This window comes from Gossypium raimondii, chromosome 7 (genome assembly GCF_025698545.1).
Source record: "Gossypium raimondii isolate GPD5lz chromosome 7, ASM2569854v1, whole genome shotgun sequence".
Classification (NCBI taxonomy): Eukaryota; Viridiplantae; Streptophyta; class Magnoliopsida; order Malvales; family Malvaceae; genus Gossypium; species Gossypium raimondii.
In genome coordinates, this window is record NC_068571.1 from 38,132,787 (window position 1) to 38,149,486 (window position 16,700).

At 29.6% G+C, this 16,700-nt stretch overlaps 1 long non-coding RNA gene across 1 annotated transcript; it reads right to left on the reverse strand.

Moving 5' to 3' along the window:
• Positions 1 to 894: 894 nt before the first annotated feature.
• LOC128042331 (uncharacterized) lies at positions 895 to 2,707 on the reverse strand. Its single transcript, XR_008197555.1, has 2 exons — positions 2,364 to 2,707; positions 895 to 1,690 (listed from the first exon to the last, which is right to left on the reverse strand). It is a non-coding gene; the product is annotated as an uncharacterized LOC128042331 (long non-coding RNA).
• Positions 2,708 to 16,700: the final 13,993 nt, after the last annotated feature.

Consider the following 16,700-nt stretch of genomic DNA (forward strand, 5'->3'; position numbering starts at 1 on the left):
GGTAATATTTAGTTACTCCTATGACTTATTTTTAGCAAAGAAATTATTTTGAAGAGATTTTATTTTTTACAAGAGTTATTACTCATCTTTCTAATTTTAAGTTTAAATTTATACTAATTATTTTTTATTTTATATCTAACTATTATAATAGATACATGATAAATAAAATTTTTATTATGTTATTACACTACTAATCAAACGTGGTATTAAAGTTTTGACCTTCAATTTTGTTAACACAACCTTATAAAAAAAGTTAATTTTTTAACCACTAAAGATTAAGATGTAACAACCGTATTAAAATAAAGGAATATATCATACTTCAAATTCTATTGTAAGAAGAAATAGAGCTGTAATTGAAATGAAATAGAGCTGTAATGAAATAGAGCTGTAATGAAACTTAGGGTACGTTTGGTTCATTGTAATGAAATAGAGCTGTAATTGAATAGAGCTATAATCAGTAATTCAATTGTTTTGTTGAATGGAATGGAATAGAGCTGTAATAAAATTCTTGTGTTTAGATGAATGGAATAGATGTTATAATAGTATAAGGAAAAGACTTAAATAACCAAAGTATTCTTAGCGAAATTTTGTTATGTAGATGATTATTGTTTGTTATCAAATTTTAATAAAATTATTGTTAAATATATTTTATTTAAAAATAAATAATTTAATCATATTTTAACATAATTATTATTAAATATAATTTAATAAAATAAAATATAATTTAATAACATTCTTAATATAATTATTATATGAATTAAAAATCATAATATATAATACTATAAAAATAATATGTAATCTACTTTATTATTTTTAAACGCAATACATATTTAATGTGCTAAAATATCATTAGTGAAACAAATAATTTAATTATTTTACAATAAAAATAAAATATTAGAAGTAATAAATAACTTGAGAATTATATTTCACATCCAAACATAATATTCATATATTAACAAAAATTACATGATTTCATTGGTTTATATGTCATAATCCATATGTTATAAAATATTACAACATCAAAAAGTTACATCATTGTAATGACATTCTATCATGTCATTATTCTATTCAAGTTACAGAACTAGAGAAAGCTAAGACTAGTAGAAGAGACAAAGCGGAAGAGAACACAATATATAAAAAGGCTCCAATTGGTAAGAGCTCGTTGCCAAACATACCACCTCAAATACCAGAATAAATGCATCAAATGTATTCACATAAAACCAAACAAGCCCCAAACGGGTGTGATGACAAAAAATTAACCTTATCTTTTTTCTCTTAGAAGTCCAATACAGAAGATTTTGCACTAAAGTACGCTACAACAATCGTTGGAAAAAGGGTACATTGGAAGCTTGGAGGCTCTTGCAAAGTCTATGATCCTCTTTTGCCAGATTAATCAACCAAAACTTTTTTTTTATATGGAAACACAACAAGCAGAGGGACAAGTGAAATTAAAAAAGTTCATCCTAAGACATAAAATTAAGATTTTGCAGAGTCAAAACATTTATATTAAGTTCTCTTAAAGCAACAAATATTTTAAAAATTATATACAAATTCCCCATGTAAAGAAGCATGACACAAAAGTGTAAACCAAGTGCGAGACCAAATGTTTTTCTATCCAATTACATGCTATTTTGCTGTTGTGGTTTCTTTTTGTGTTTGCACCCGAGAAAGAACTTGCAATTGCAAACACCTGTTTATTATATATACATATGTGTTGTTCAAAATGGATCTATTTTTGGATATTTAAGGTTAAATCTAAACATGTAAGAGTGCCAAGAATAGAGCATAAAAACAAAGACCAACTTGCCAACATTTGCTCAAGAAATGTATGAAAATGTTAAACACCCTGTCTTGTTGTGTCATTTGGTTATTCCATAATCAAGCAAATTAATGGGTCACAAATAGCAGCTACCCAAGCAACGCTTGCTTACAACTATCTCTCAACGTGCCTTTCGCTTTGCATGTTGGTATACTCATGAATAAGCTTTTTAATCATAGCCACACAAAGCATAAAATTTTCACTAGCTATATATGTTGAAAGAAAGGGGGCTTTAAAAGAAAATAAAAACTGTATGAAACCACCACGTTAAAGGAAGAAGGGAAAATTTGAGCTAATAAATAGTGAATGGGAGAAAAAGGATGAAATCATTTGGATTTGTATGGTAATTATGGCAGTCCAAGATTCTTCAATTCATGCATCCAACATAGGATTGACTCTAATGGATACACAGAGTATTTCATTTAGGCACAATTTTCTTTGCTAGTTTATATCCAAATACGAAAGAGGAAAAGAAAAGTTGAAAGAAGTGAAAGAACTTTAACTAAAAAAATCAGAGAAAAAAAAAGGAATCAAAGGCACTTACCGTAAATAAGGAGGTTCAACTAGAAGGAAGATGAAGATGAAGATGGCGAATGGATGCTTGATTTGTCATCGATTAAGGAGCTAATTTCTAGGGTTCGCTTTGGGGATAAATGTCGAGGAAGAAATCTGAAGTGAAAGTGAAAACGATGAAGAAGAGAGGCAGGCTATTTTGGTCCAAAAAAGGAAAAATGTTATTGCGGGTGGTTTTGAATATCAATTCAGACCCCCAACCCCTGAATTGCTATTACAAGTTGTCCAGTAATAGAGGCTGATTCCATTCGGCCCGTAATAGGCTATTACCTTAAACTAAACAACAGTTTATAATGGGTCCATTGAATAGAGTTGGAGTGCCATCCAACCAAACATACTGTTAATCTTTAAATTATATAGAGAGAGAAAGAGGAGAGGAAGAAATTCACTTACACTAATATAAAAATTAAAATAATTTTTCATCTTTTCGTATATTTTTATATGATTAATATTTTAACAATTAAACCGTTGAATTTATCGATATAATCGCACTTACTATTCATGTAAATTTCAAACCAATTCAATATCTTTATGATATTGATCTAAAATAATGTATACATTAATATTTATCAAAGGTTGAAAGTTTTTTACATAAAACAAATAGTTAGAAATATTAAATTTATAACAAATTTGACATGCATAATCTATATGAATAGAATATGAAATTTAATAATTAAATCATTAAAATATTAATAATATAAAAATAAATTAAAAATTTTTAATTTTACATCAATATAAATAAATCATTCCCGTAAAAATAAATTTTACAGTTTGAAGTAAGTCCAAAGGATTATTGCTGCCCTTGATCTTACAAGTAACAACTCAAATTTAATCTAACCAATGAATCATTTCATCTCTATATCCTAATTCAAGGAGGGATGATTTTTTTCTGTTTTCGAAAAATGTTTTATATTTCTTAATTGTATAAGATATTTTTCGAAATATGAATTATTTTTCCATAAAACAAAATTAAAATATTATCTTTAGCTTTTTTAAAAAAAAACTATAGAAGCGTACTTCAAGTTCTACACTTCAACCTTAAGAGTCAAATACGACTATTATATAAATATAACAACACATGCTACGATGATTTTATTTGAAAAGTCAAAAAAGAAAGTTTAATGGTTTAAAAGTCACTTTATTTTTTTGAAAAAATCAATTAAGCCATTGTAATTTTTTATCCAATTGAGCTTTCAATTAGTAAAACTAATTAAATAGACTTTTGACTAATGTTGATTGTTATAATGCTGACAGTCGAAACCATTTTTATTTTGAAAAACGGAGTCGACTTGGATTTTGAAAAAAAATGAAAATGGGAGTCACCACCAATCCTTTTTATTTAGGTGTGATCGGGTCATCTCAAAAAGTGGTTATTTTTAATAAGTGATTTGACGTTATTAAAACAATGATTTTAGTCCACGAAATTCAGAAAAACGGGTTCGGGAGTCGGTTACGTACGAGGAAGGATTAGCACCCTTGTAACGCCCAAAAATTGGTACCTAGTTAATTAATTAATGTCTTAATGTCGAAAATTGAAAACTTTGAAGAGATTTAAAATACGATCTTTTGTTTTTTTAAAAAAAAACTTATATAAAACAAGTTACTCGATAAGACCCTCTCATTTCGAAAAGAGAAAATGTTACACCCAATGAGTTAGGGTATGATATTTCACTTCCTCAAAAACGAGCTTGTCCAAAAAAACTCGTGCAATAAAATTTAAAAGGATATTCAATTGTTTAAGTCAGATGAAGAAATCGCAGCCCAAAACGTTAGGGTACAATTTCTCAAAATTCTAAACATTGAATATTACCTTTATTATTTTTAGAAAAAAAAACCTCATCTCGAGAAAACAACGTGTCATATCCAATGCGTTAGGACACAACGTATTGAATTCTCGATAATGAGCTTTTTATTTATGTTTTGATTAAAGAGCATTCTCGATTATTCAGATTCAACGAAAGAGTTGGAACCCAATACGTTAGGGCTCAATCCTCTCGAAGATTCCAAATACCGAGTATTGCCTTTATTTTTCAAAATTTTCTCTTTAAACGAATTTGGGTAAAAATTATATAATGGAGTAACAATTGTGGTAATGTAAATATAAATAGCATGATCAAGAACAAAAAAAATAATAATAATAATGAAAAGATAAATAAAAAACAAATCAATCATGTATACACAATATCAAGTAAATAAACAAATAAAACCAAAGCATTTAAAAATATAATAATGATAATAATGGTCATGTGAATAAATAAATAAACATCAATAAAGCAATAATAATAACAAAGAAAATAGATAAAAATATAAAATATAAAAATATATATATGTACATATAAGAAAAATATATATGTATGTGAATTATAAAAATAAAAAATAAAAATAAAAATATACATATTTTAATATGTAAAAAATATAAGTAAGTATATAAAATTATGAAACATAGAAAATATATAAAAGTATGTGTATATATATATTTATAAAAATTAAAAATGTGTTCAGTATATGTATATATTATAAAACGTATGTATGTATACATGCATATATATAACAAAATTTGAAATTTAAAGGCATAAAAAGTAAATAACAATGATATAAGATTAATGATGCCACATAATAGTATTAATAATATTAAAATAATTAATTTAATAATAAAAACTAAAATAACAAATAGAGGATTAAATAGCATCAATAATCAAAGATCAATGAATTTAAAACAAAGAGTATAAAAAAAGGCAAAATAAAATGTAAACAAATTTAAAAATGATTAATAAGGGAAAAAGAGATTTGAAATCAACAATATACAAATCAATAAATAAATTATACACAAATCAACAAAATAAGAACAAGCCACAGAAAATAAAAACGTAAGAGAGAGAGAGATTTGAGTGAATACTCTTAAAAATTATTATTACTCCCCACTCCAGTGTTTTACAATGAAGGGAGAGGCCTCTATTTACAGTTGAGCCTCCCCAAATCCAACGGTATAGATCAATTACATCAACGGCTAAGATTAAAGGGTATCTACAAATTAAATCTCTAAGATTACAAAATCATACCTTCTAAGATTGCATATCATATCTAAGATTGCATATCCTTGAAGATTATGTTTCCATAAGCTTGTAGATGGACCTTCAACCTTTTCAAGTAATGGGCCATTCTGTTCGGGCCAAATTATATAATTTTGTACTGGACTTTAGACTTTGTTTTATTATTTTGGGTTTATTAATTTTTTGTGAGCCTGGGCTAAATTGGCCTATTACACTGATGTGGTCATTAACGATGTTAAAATGATGATCTATATTAGCGATAATTACTGACATGACAATGCCACTTCAACTGCCATGTCAGCAAAAACAAAAATTTATTTATTTTAAAAAATTAAAAATAATATTTAATTATGTAGAGAAATGATCAAGAAGTTTGGGATGGACAATTTCAAACCACAAGCTACACCCATGAGCTCTTCTACAAAGCTTGACAAAGATGAAGAAGGTAAATGTGTAGATATAAAATTATATAGGTCAATGATTGGTTCTTTACTCTATCTTATCGCAAGTAGACCTGGCATTATGTTTAGTGTTTGCTTGTGTGCTAGATATCAATCTTATCATAAGGAATCTCATTTACAAGCCATTAAGAGAATTTCTAGGTACCTTAGAGGCACTCCTAATTTAGGACTTTGGTATCCTAAAGATTCATTCTTTAGCTTGCATGCTTTCTCGGATGCAAATTTTAGAGGTTGCAAACTAGATAGGAAGAGCACATTCAGTACTTGCTAATTCATAAGCAACATGTTAATTTCATGGTTTTCAAAGAAACAAAATAGTATTGCATTGTCCACCACTGAAGCGGAATACATTTCCGTCGATAGTTGTTGTGCTCAAGTTTTATGGATGAAACAACTTAAGGACTATGGAATTGATATATATACTATTCCTATCAAGTGTGCCTAGTGCTATTTGTCTCACTAAAAATCCCATTCAACATTTTAGGACTAAGCACATTGAAGTAAGGCATCATTTCATTAGAGATCAAGTCCAAAAGGGAAATGTTTTTACAAAACCATTAGATAAAGAAAGATTTTGGACCCTTAGAAGAGGGTTAGGTATTATCACATTACCTTGATTTTGTGTTTAAGTAATTCTTTTTACTTTGATGTTTTCAAAATGCTTCGTCTTAAAATTTGCTTGAAAAAGTATGAACAAATTATTTCAATGGCTCTCATATGCAAGAAGTTAGGGGGAGTTGATATTGCATGACTAGTTTATTTTTTACTTATTTGGTCTAATTTACATTATTGTAGAATGCCTTTGAATATGCTAAATTAGACTTTGTTGGATGTTAATATTCAATTTTTGCATGCCTTATAATACTATGTGTTTCATATACATCATGCTTAAATCTGACATATTTAAGCATATGAAATCATTAGAATTTGCTAAAAAGTCATTCTAAGTTACTTTAGAGCATATTAGAACTTACAAGTCACGTTAGGAAAATTTTCTGCACTTTGGAAAACAAATTTAACATTTTGTATCGATACCAGTACTATTTTATCAATACTTTTTAAAAAATATTAATACTCATTTAAAAAGTAGCGATACTCGTTGGGTTTTAAATACTCTTGTAGCTTATTTTTTCGGTAGATTAAGAAAACCCACAAATTTCTTAACTCATTTTTGAAAACCTCTAACCCTAACTTCATAAATCTTCAAATTTTTACTTTTCTTTAAAATCTTGACACAAAACAACCAACGTTGCCATTTTATATAAGGATTCAACAAGTTTGCTTTCAATTTTCATCATTTCCAAGCAATTTTGAGGTAAAATTCATTTTTCTCATTTCAATTTTTATTGAATTTTTATCAAATTATTGGTTTAAAATTATGGTTTTAGGTTTATTTGGAACCTATATATTGTATTTTCTTGTAGGAGGTTGCCTAAACTTAGTTAAAATTTTGAAAATTTTCTTTAAACCCTTTGCCTATTTATCAAATTATTGGTTGAAAATTATGTTTTAGGTTTATTTGGAACCTATATATTGTATTTTCTTGTAGGAGGTTACCTAAACTTAGTCAAAATTTTGAAATTTTTTTTTAAAACCTTTGCCTACACGTTGTTTGATAAAATTCTCCAACTAAATTTTTAAGTGCAAATAATGTTGTCTTTAGGCTAGTTAGTTATAATGCCTATCAAGAGATATCCTCGTTCCGGTCCTTCATCTTCAAAAACATCTAGTGGTCAAACCGTTTCGTTTAATGTTTGCTTTAGATATGCAAATGATTCTTACAGTGTTGATCATTATTTTTATAAACGCAAAGTTAATGTGTAACAGCTCGATTTCGACCCTAATCGGACATAGTGATTTCGGGACCACAAATCCGAGTTGGAAAAATATTTTAATATTATTTTGTGTGTTTATAATGTGTGAATTTGATTGTGTGAAATTTTCGTGTTTAAATTTTATCGTTTGAATGACCGATTAAAGAAAATGGCTTAATCGCATAAAACGAGTTAAATGTGTGAATGCCTAATTGAACTTGTCTTTATAATATGATGCACTTATGTTGAAATTATGCCATAACTAATATTAGTGGACGGCTAAGGACAATATCAACCTTAAAATATATATAAATTATATTTATTTATATAAGGTAAAATTAGTAAATTAAAATATATTATAATATATGATAGATAAAAACATAAAAAAAATTAAGGTTATTATCATCTTCCTTAGCCGAATTCATGCAAAAGAAAAAGAAAAGAAGCCAAGCAATATTCGGCCATTTTGAAGCTTGATTAAGGTTAGTTCTTTGTTCGGTTTTTGATAATTTTTACGTTTTTGAGATCGTTGCTTCGAATACTATCCGACCCATGTTTGAATTTTTGATTTTGATGAATATTTTGAGTTGTTCCATTGATGAACATTTGTGTTATGTGATGTTTGATGATGAATAATGAAAAATATATTTTAGATTAATATGTTTTGTATTGGAATTTTTGATGAAATTAAGTAATTAGGGCTAAATTGCAAAAATAATATTTTGAGGGTTAAAATATGAAATAAATGAAATGTGTGGATTTGTATAAAGACAAGGAACATTCGGCCTAAACATAGTATGTGCAAATTTTATGTATTTTTTGTTTTATGCAATAGGAACTAAATTGCAAAAAAGTGTAAAATGTTAGGGGCAAAATGGTAATTTTTCCATTTATGTGTTTTTGGACTAAATTGAATGGAATAATATTTAAACTAGTTTTTTTTGAAAATATTTAGATCAAGAACAAAAGAAATCGGAGCTGGATCGAGGAAAAACCAAAATCGTCGATTAATCGCCTTATTCCAATTTTCACCGTCCGAGGTAAGTCTAATAGCGAATAAATGTTATTAAATCAGAATATATTTATATATCTATTATATATTCAATAAGCTGAAATTAATAGTATATAAGATGTAAATAAACTTTATTGAATTTGGTAGGTTGAAATTAATTGTATAAATTATGTGTAAGTTAACCAAAGTATGCTTTGAGTTCAATAAGTTGAAACTAATAGTATAATATATATATATATACATGTGGTTCGAATGTATGTTTCAATTTCCTTGAGCTGAATTTAATGTTATGAATTATATATATATATGAGGTTGGAATGTATGTTACAAATTTTTTAGCTGAACTTAATGTTATGAATTATATATACATACATGTGGTTCGAATATATGTTTCAATCTCTGTGAGCTGAATTTAATGTTGTGAATTATATATATATATATATATATATATATATATATATGTGGTTTGAATGTGTGTTTGTTATGAAGAATTGAATATAATTCGATTTTTATTGAGATACGGTTATTGAGAAAGACTTATGTAAATCATAAAGAATTATATGAAAAATCAGCTTCGTATCTGAGATAATCAGGCTTTATGCCTAGCAGGCTTAATGCTGGTGAAATATTTCAGACTTTACGTCTAGCAGGCTTAATGCCGGTGTACTGAATCAGGCTTCAAGCCTAGCAGGCTACGTGCCGGTAAATCATCTCAAGACATATGTTTAGTAAGTTCCTTGTCAATCTAATCTAATATCAAATGGATTGCAAAATTATAATAATCAGGTATGTGTTATGTTATATCTTATTTAATGATTAGCTAAGTACATTGGTCGATTATATTTATATAAAAGTTACTTATATGTGTATATGTAATTGATAAGTATATTCAGCCTTATGTTAATGGTAGATATAAGTTTAAAAGTATATATATATATATTATTAAATAGTCATGATTAAAATGTCTTGAGGTTAATGGATGTTTGATAATGTTTATATGTGGTGTTTGCGGCTTTAGCAAAATTTTCTAAGGAATCATGTGATTAGTATATTTATATGTTTTGCTAAAGATTTACTAAGCTAAGTTAGCTTACTCTGTATTTTTTTCTTTTATTTGTCTTTGTTTTATAGTTTTTTTTTATGATCGCTACGTACTCGAGGATCGTTAACAAAACTTATCACACTATCGACAATTTTCTTCAGTATTTCACTAAGTCGATTTTGAGTGTATGGCATGTATAGCTTATTAGGAAAGTTGATTTTGGATCAAGTACATATTAATGTAATTAAAAGCCATGCGAAAATGGCTTACTTTGTTTTGATCTATTTTGGTGTCTATGCATATAGTTTTAAAGGTCATTAAAATGGAGATTTTATTTATGCATATTTGATTGTAGTACAAGCTGTGATAGATAAGTAAGGGTTATTTAATCTGCTGAACTCCATACTTTAAAATTTTATTTAGTTTGATGTTCATTCATTATTGCTTTTGATATATAAAAAAAAAAAATTGAAGTTAACTTACATGTTGTTCGGTTTGTACTGCATGAGGGAGTTAAAGTTGAACTTAAGACAAGTTATTAGCTAATTAATATGCTGCTGTTATATTATGAAGCATTGACTATCCAAATTAGGGCATAATTATGGTATTTAGATAATTAATATGCTAATGTTTTGATGTGAATCATTGGTTGTCCGATTTAAGACACTTATTGTATTTTAGTTGTTAAATGTTGCCGTTAGGAGGGGATTATTGCTGTCCAAAGCATGTAATTATGCTGTCCAAAATAGGACATCTTTGGTTGAGTCATACTAACATTAAATGCTTGGAGTAATAAAGATTAAAACTAACTGAAACCTGTAGCAATGCTGTCCAAAAGTGGCATTTGTTGTGTCTATTTATATTTTAAGATCTGGTCCAATTTTGTAAGTAAATTGTTGACCAATTTTGGTAATAATAAATATCTATTACTTGATTCAAAAAAAAAAATTAACTGAACATGGATGTTAAGTACCGGTCAAATTAGTATTAATTCTATCCATTTCATGCTTTAAAGAATTATCTGAATATGATGTTACATAATATTGTGTGTTCAATGTGTATAGATAGGGCAATCCATTTTGTGTATAATGAGGTGGTCCAAATTAATGTATTAAAATGTTGTTCAAAATTTGCATGTTTAATTTATTGTCTTAAAACAATGATAAAATAATAATAATAAATAAATATAGTTTGTCTTATTTGTTTACTAAAGTTTGAAATAAGCTTTATATTTGGTAAAAAAAATATGCATTAAGTCTGGTAATGCCTCGTAACCCCAATCCGGCGACTGATACGGGTTAGGGGTGTTACATAATATTTCATGGACATTGATTTTGATTTCTTAGCCAAAATTAATTTTCGATTTCTTGAAACTTTAGTCGAATGGCATTGATTGACTCTTTTTTTTTTTAAATTCATTCACCAATGTATGCTAATCTTTGTTTGAGCATTTTATTCGAATTCTAGACTCGAACATGATGAAACGGGTGAGGCAGTGGTTGCCATTAACTCTATTCTTACGAAAACACCTATACGTCTCACCTTGGAAAACTTTGGAGAATTTTTAAAACTTCCTTCCGGTGGTGAATCGAATGAGAAAGGCTCTTACAATCCGGCCTTGAACATTCGACGCTTGTATGCATCTGAGCTAAATGTCCATGATCGTGTTTTGCATCTTATTATCACATGGATATTGCATCCGATTTCAAAACATGCAATTCTTCGATCCACCGGTTATTGGTGGATTGATTGTTTTCATAGTAATAGGCACCTCGATCTTGCTATAATTTTGTTTAATGACAAAACCAAGATCATTGGCAAGGAGCTCTTTAGCAATCTCACCTTGCCTTTTGGAACCTACATGTTTTATATATTTACCTGCCTAAACATCCCTACCAATGTCGATCCTCCCATGTCTATTAAACTTCAACCTATCAGTTTTGCTGCTCTTCATCGTGTTGGCTTCAAATTGGATCCTCTTATCGACAATTGGGTTAAGGATGATCAACCTAATCCCTAAAAGGTTGATGATGAAGACGTTGAAGATGAGCATGAAGAAATTCCTCCACTCGAGCTCCTATTCATGCAACTTCTTCTGCTCCAACTCAAGAACAAACTTTTTCAGTTGACACGCTAGCCATTCTTGGAGCGATTGGATCATTATGGGATGATTTTTAGAGGCTTAGACATTAGGGTGTCTAGGATAGAAGATAATTTCAACTCTAGGATGTCTAGGATAGAAGAAAATATGGTGTATCTTTTGACTCAATTCCCTCCTCCTCCACCACCTCAAGAAAACTAGAGTGCATATCATTTCCTCATGCATTATAATCATTTTCATTGCACATTTACGTATCTTTATATGTTAGAACTTTAATGCTTATTCTGGTATCTTTTGTAGGTACTTGGAGGTTTAATGTTAGTTCTTTGCTTTCAATTTTTAAATTTCTATTCTTGGACTAACAAAGTCTCTCTCTTAAGCTTTATTTGTTGACTTTTGATATAATAAAAAGGAGGAGAAGAGAAAGGTAAATTTAATTGGTATTTGGTTGATTTTTTTTATGACTAATCTTTTAATGTCAACACCTAAGTGGCCAATTTTTCACTCACAAGTCTTTGTTTCAAATTCATAAAATCAAGTCATTGATTCAAATTGAACTTTAACAAAGGAGTAACAAATTCAAAATAAATTTACTAAAATGTTATGTTATATCAAAAGGTGGAGATTGTTAAACTAACTTTATTTAATAAATTGTTTTGATATAAGAAACAAAAATATTTTTAAACAAAGTTTGTTTTTAACAAAAAAAATATAAAATTCAAAGCATAAAATCATTTCAATACTTTCAAACATCTTTGAAAATGTTTTGAACACATGGAAAATTTTGGACAAAGTTCAAAATGATTTTAAACTCTTTAACTCGATTGAAACATTTTAAAATCGATTGAAAATTACTCTCTATAAGAAGTATAGATATTTTTCAAAAGTATCAATACCCATACAATTTTATCAATACCCTTTTCAATATTGATACCAAACTTGCTTCTTGACTTGAAACAAAAATTGAACAAAAGCAAAAAGTACCGATACTTTTCAAAATATATTGATACCTATTGTATTTTTATCGATACCATCTTTTGATATCGATACCATTTTTGCATTTTGACTTGATGATTTTTCAAACAATTACAAAAAGTATCGATATCCTTTCAAACATATCAATACATTTTACCAAGTGTCGATAAAATGTCTTTGGTATATTGTAAACCAACTTTAACGATCACTGAATCAAACATTAAATGCTAATAGTATCGAAGTATCGATACTTTTTCTTGCAGATGAATTTAATGATCTAATATTTTCATCCCCAATGGTTCTATTTAATTCCTCAACAACCACAACAGTTGAAAATCAATTAGAGGATACAAATATCATCTTCTAAAGGTCCTACAACAACAAGAAAGAGAATTAAAGCTAAAAGATCAATCAAACAACTTTTGTGCTCAACTTTTCCTTACTCTTTTTATATACACTTGTCAGCTTCATTGTTATTCTATCAGCTCAAGTGTTCTTCTTTGTAATTGTACTTAATTGGCAAACACTTTAAATTCTTGTTTTCAATTTTTCTATTATTATCTTTAGCATCCACAAAATTTTTAAAAAGTCAATTCAACCCCCTCTTGGTAATTTCAGTTTAATTATTTGAGCTAACATTTTGATTCGGTTAACGATTAAAGAATTATACAGTTCGATTAATTCGGTTAATACTAGTTCGGTTCAATTACTAATCGAACCGACCATTTTAACAATCTTAAATAAAAATGTTGAAGAAGTAAAACTAAAAGATGATTTTATTACATGTAATGTATGCCCTAAATAAAAGAAGAACAAAACTGTAATAACTCTTTTTTTATGACTTAATAAAATATTTCTAAAGTTTGTTTTTGTAAACATAGTCATAATTTTAAAATTTATACATTCTTTTTTGTGAAGCAAAGTTAAATAATTTTTTTAAATGAAAGTAATTTATAAAAATATTTCATAAAATAAAACTCAAAAATTGACATATAAATTTTACAAGAATAATATAATTAGAAAAATTGAAAGCTCAAATTATTTTTATGAAACATTTTATTAAAATTTCCAATTTATATAATTTTAAAATAATGTAGAAAAATAAAATATATTAAATGTAAATTATGCTAAAAGAAGCAAAGAAAAGAAAAATCATTGTTGTAGTCTTATTTTCTTTAATGGGACTATAATTTCCTTTCAAAAGTTAAACCACGGTATTGAAAATACATGTGAAATGAGGGAAAAACACCATTAAAAGCCCCTTTTTTTTAAAATTTATCGAAATGGGCCCGATATTTTATTATTTATCGGAATGACCCTTTTCCTCGAAAGCGCGTCCACGTCAGCACAATGTCAGGGGACGTGGCAGAAAAACGCGTCCCTGAGGGCGCGCTTTGCCTACGTGGACATAAATCACTCCCGTTTTGCTGCCACATAAGCGCTCCCTTAGGGACACGTTTTGCCCGTTTCTCCTACGTTAGGTTTTGGGTTTTTAGGGTTAGGGTTAGGGTTAGGGTTAGGGTTTAAGGTTTTTAAGATTTTTAGGGTTAGGATTAGGGTTTAGGGTTTCTTAATTAAATTAATTATAATTTTTTCAAAATTGGATTAGGTTTCATGTTTATGGTTTTTTAAGAAAAAATCAATTAAATTAGGGTTTAGGGTTTAAGGTTACATGAGTAATTTAATTAAAAATTTATTAAGGAAATCGCTCCTACGTTGACGCGTTTTTGATACAGTAGGTCCTGAAAAAATAATTTCGAGTTGATGTTTCTGAGCAAATAGTATAAAAAAAGTTTCAAGCAAGATGTTTTATCAGAAGAATTTCTGAAATCACTCCCACGTGGACGCGCTTTTGCTACAGTAGATTCTGAAAAAATAATTTCGAGTTGACGTTTCTGAGCAAATAGTATAAAAAACGCTTCAAGCAGGATGCTTTATCAGAAGAATTTTTGAAATCGCTCCCATGTGGACGCACTTTTGCTACAGTAGGTCCTGAAAAAATAATTTCGAGTTGACGTTTCTAAGCAAATAGTATAAAAAACGCTTCAAGCAGGATGCTTTATCAGAAAAATTTTTGAAATCGCTCCCACGTGGACGCGCTTTTGCTACAGTAGCATGTTTGGGCTGAGGCTATAAATGAGGCAAAAAATGTTCTCAGATTGCATAAGTTACAGCAAAAACAATTTAGAGAGGTTAAGAAGGCTAGAAATTAAAGATGAGTGAACGTATTAGTGCTGTTATTTACTATGATTGTGAGGTTTGCCACACCGAGAACGGTGTTGTTTTTTTATCGAGAATCTGATGTGGTGGTTTTAACGAACATAGATTTGACAGAACTTCGTAAAAGAATTAGGCTTAAAATTTTCGAAACGACGCCAATGAAAGTTTTGTCTATTACGTATCGATTTTGTTCTTCTGTTGACCCGGTGACATGTGACTCATTCGACATAAAAGGTACTCGTAGCTTGGAGGAAATGATGCAGACCCATCTTGCTAGTGGAGCACCTTATATTGAGTTATATGTATAATTTACATCGCCAAATGATGTACTTGAAACTGGTGTTCGAGAGGTATACACGACCCTTGGCCGACACTCGGTTAGCGGGTTACAAAACACGGAACAACCCATGTTTGGTAGCGATGGGGAATGCACATCCCCTACAAGACACTCTGTCGGTGGATGGGACATGTACGTCGGTGGCTCGATGTATGATGCTGGAAATAAGTACTAGGGAACGGCATCAAGTTCTAGTGGTTGGCAATCTACATCCAATTGGGGACGTTATGAAATGCCCAGAAGAATGGATGATGTACTCCCTACGACGTCCACCAGTGAGGGGACCTCGTACGTTGCAGATGATGCTGGGTTAGAAGATGACTCCAATGTGGATTCACCTCGAGAGCCCGGGCCCGATGGTACAGAAGTTGGCTTATTTTCTGAACTGGAGCCTATTCCAACAGAACCTGAAGATGCTGAAAGGAGTTCAGATGAAGAAAAAAATCCACGATTCAGAGCATACTCACCTCCAGCCCACATGCATAATATCGATCTGTCTGCAGATGATACGTTGGAGTTTCTAGAGCTACCACACCGGTTGCGTGATCGTACAAGTTCGGGGCTGGTTTCGGGTGAATTTGAAGTTGGTAATCAGTTTTCCAACAATGATAGTTTTATTGGTGCTTTGAAACAACATAGCATCACCAACGGCATTAACTACTACGTGGTTAAATCTAAATCTGATAAGTTTGAGGCAAAGTGTACTGTGCAAGATGGCACATGCTCATGGAAAATCTACGCCTCGTTAAGGAAAAGGACAGGGTTGTGGGAGATAAAAAAGTACAAAGGTCCACATACATGTGCTGCAGGTACAATATTGACAGTTTTTGAATAATACTGTTATTATGTAATGTTGCATTATTTAATGTACTCCATTTATAGGTGTTTCACAAGATCATCCCAAGATGGATTCAGCTATGTTAGCTAGCTTGATACTACCCACGGTGAAGGCAGATCACAGAACTTCAGTGCCGGTCTTAATTTCCAATATTCGTAGCCAAATGGGGTACACGCCCTCTTACCGCAAGGCTTGGATAGCTAAGCAGAAGGCATTAGAGAAGATGCATAGTAGGTGGGACACTTCATATAATGAAATATAGCAGTGGTGTCAAGTGCTAGAGAGATACGTCCCAGGTTGCATCACAGACCTTGAAACGAAAAATACGTACTACAACGACCGATTGTTACATGGATGCCAAGTGTTCAAATGCCTGTTTTGGACCTTTAAGCAATGCCGAGACGTATTTCCATACTGTAAGCCATTGGTACAAATTAACGGTACATTTATGTTTGGTA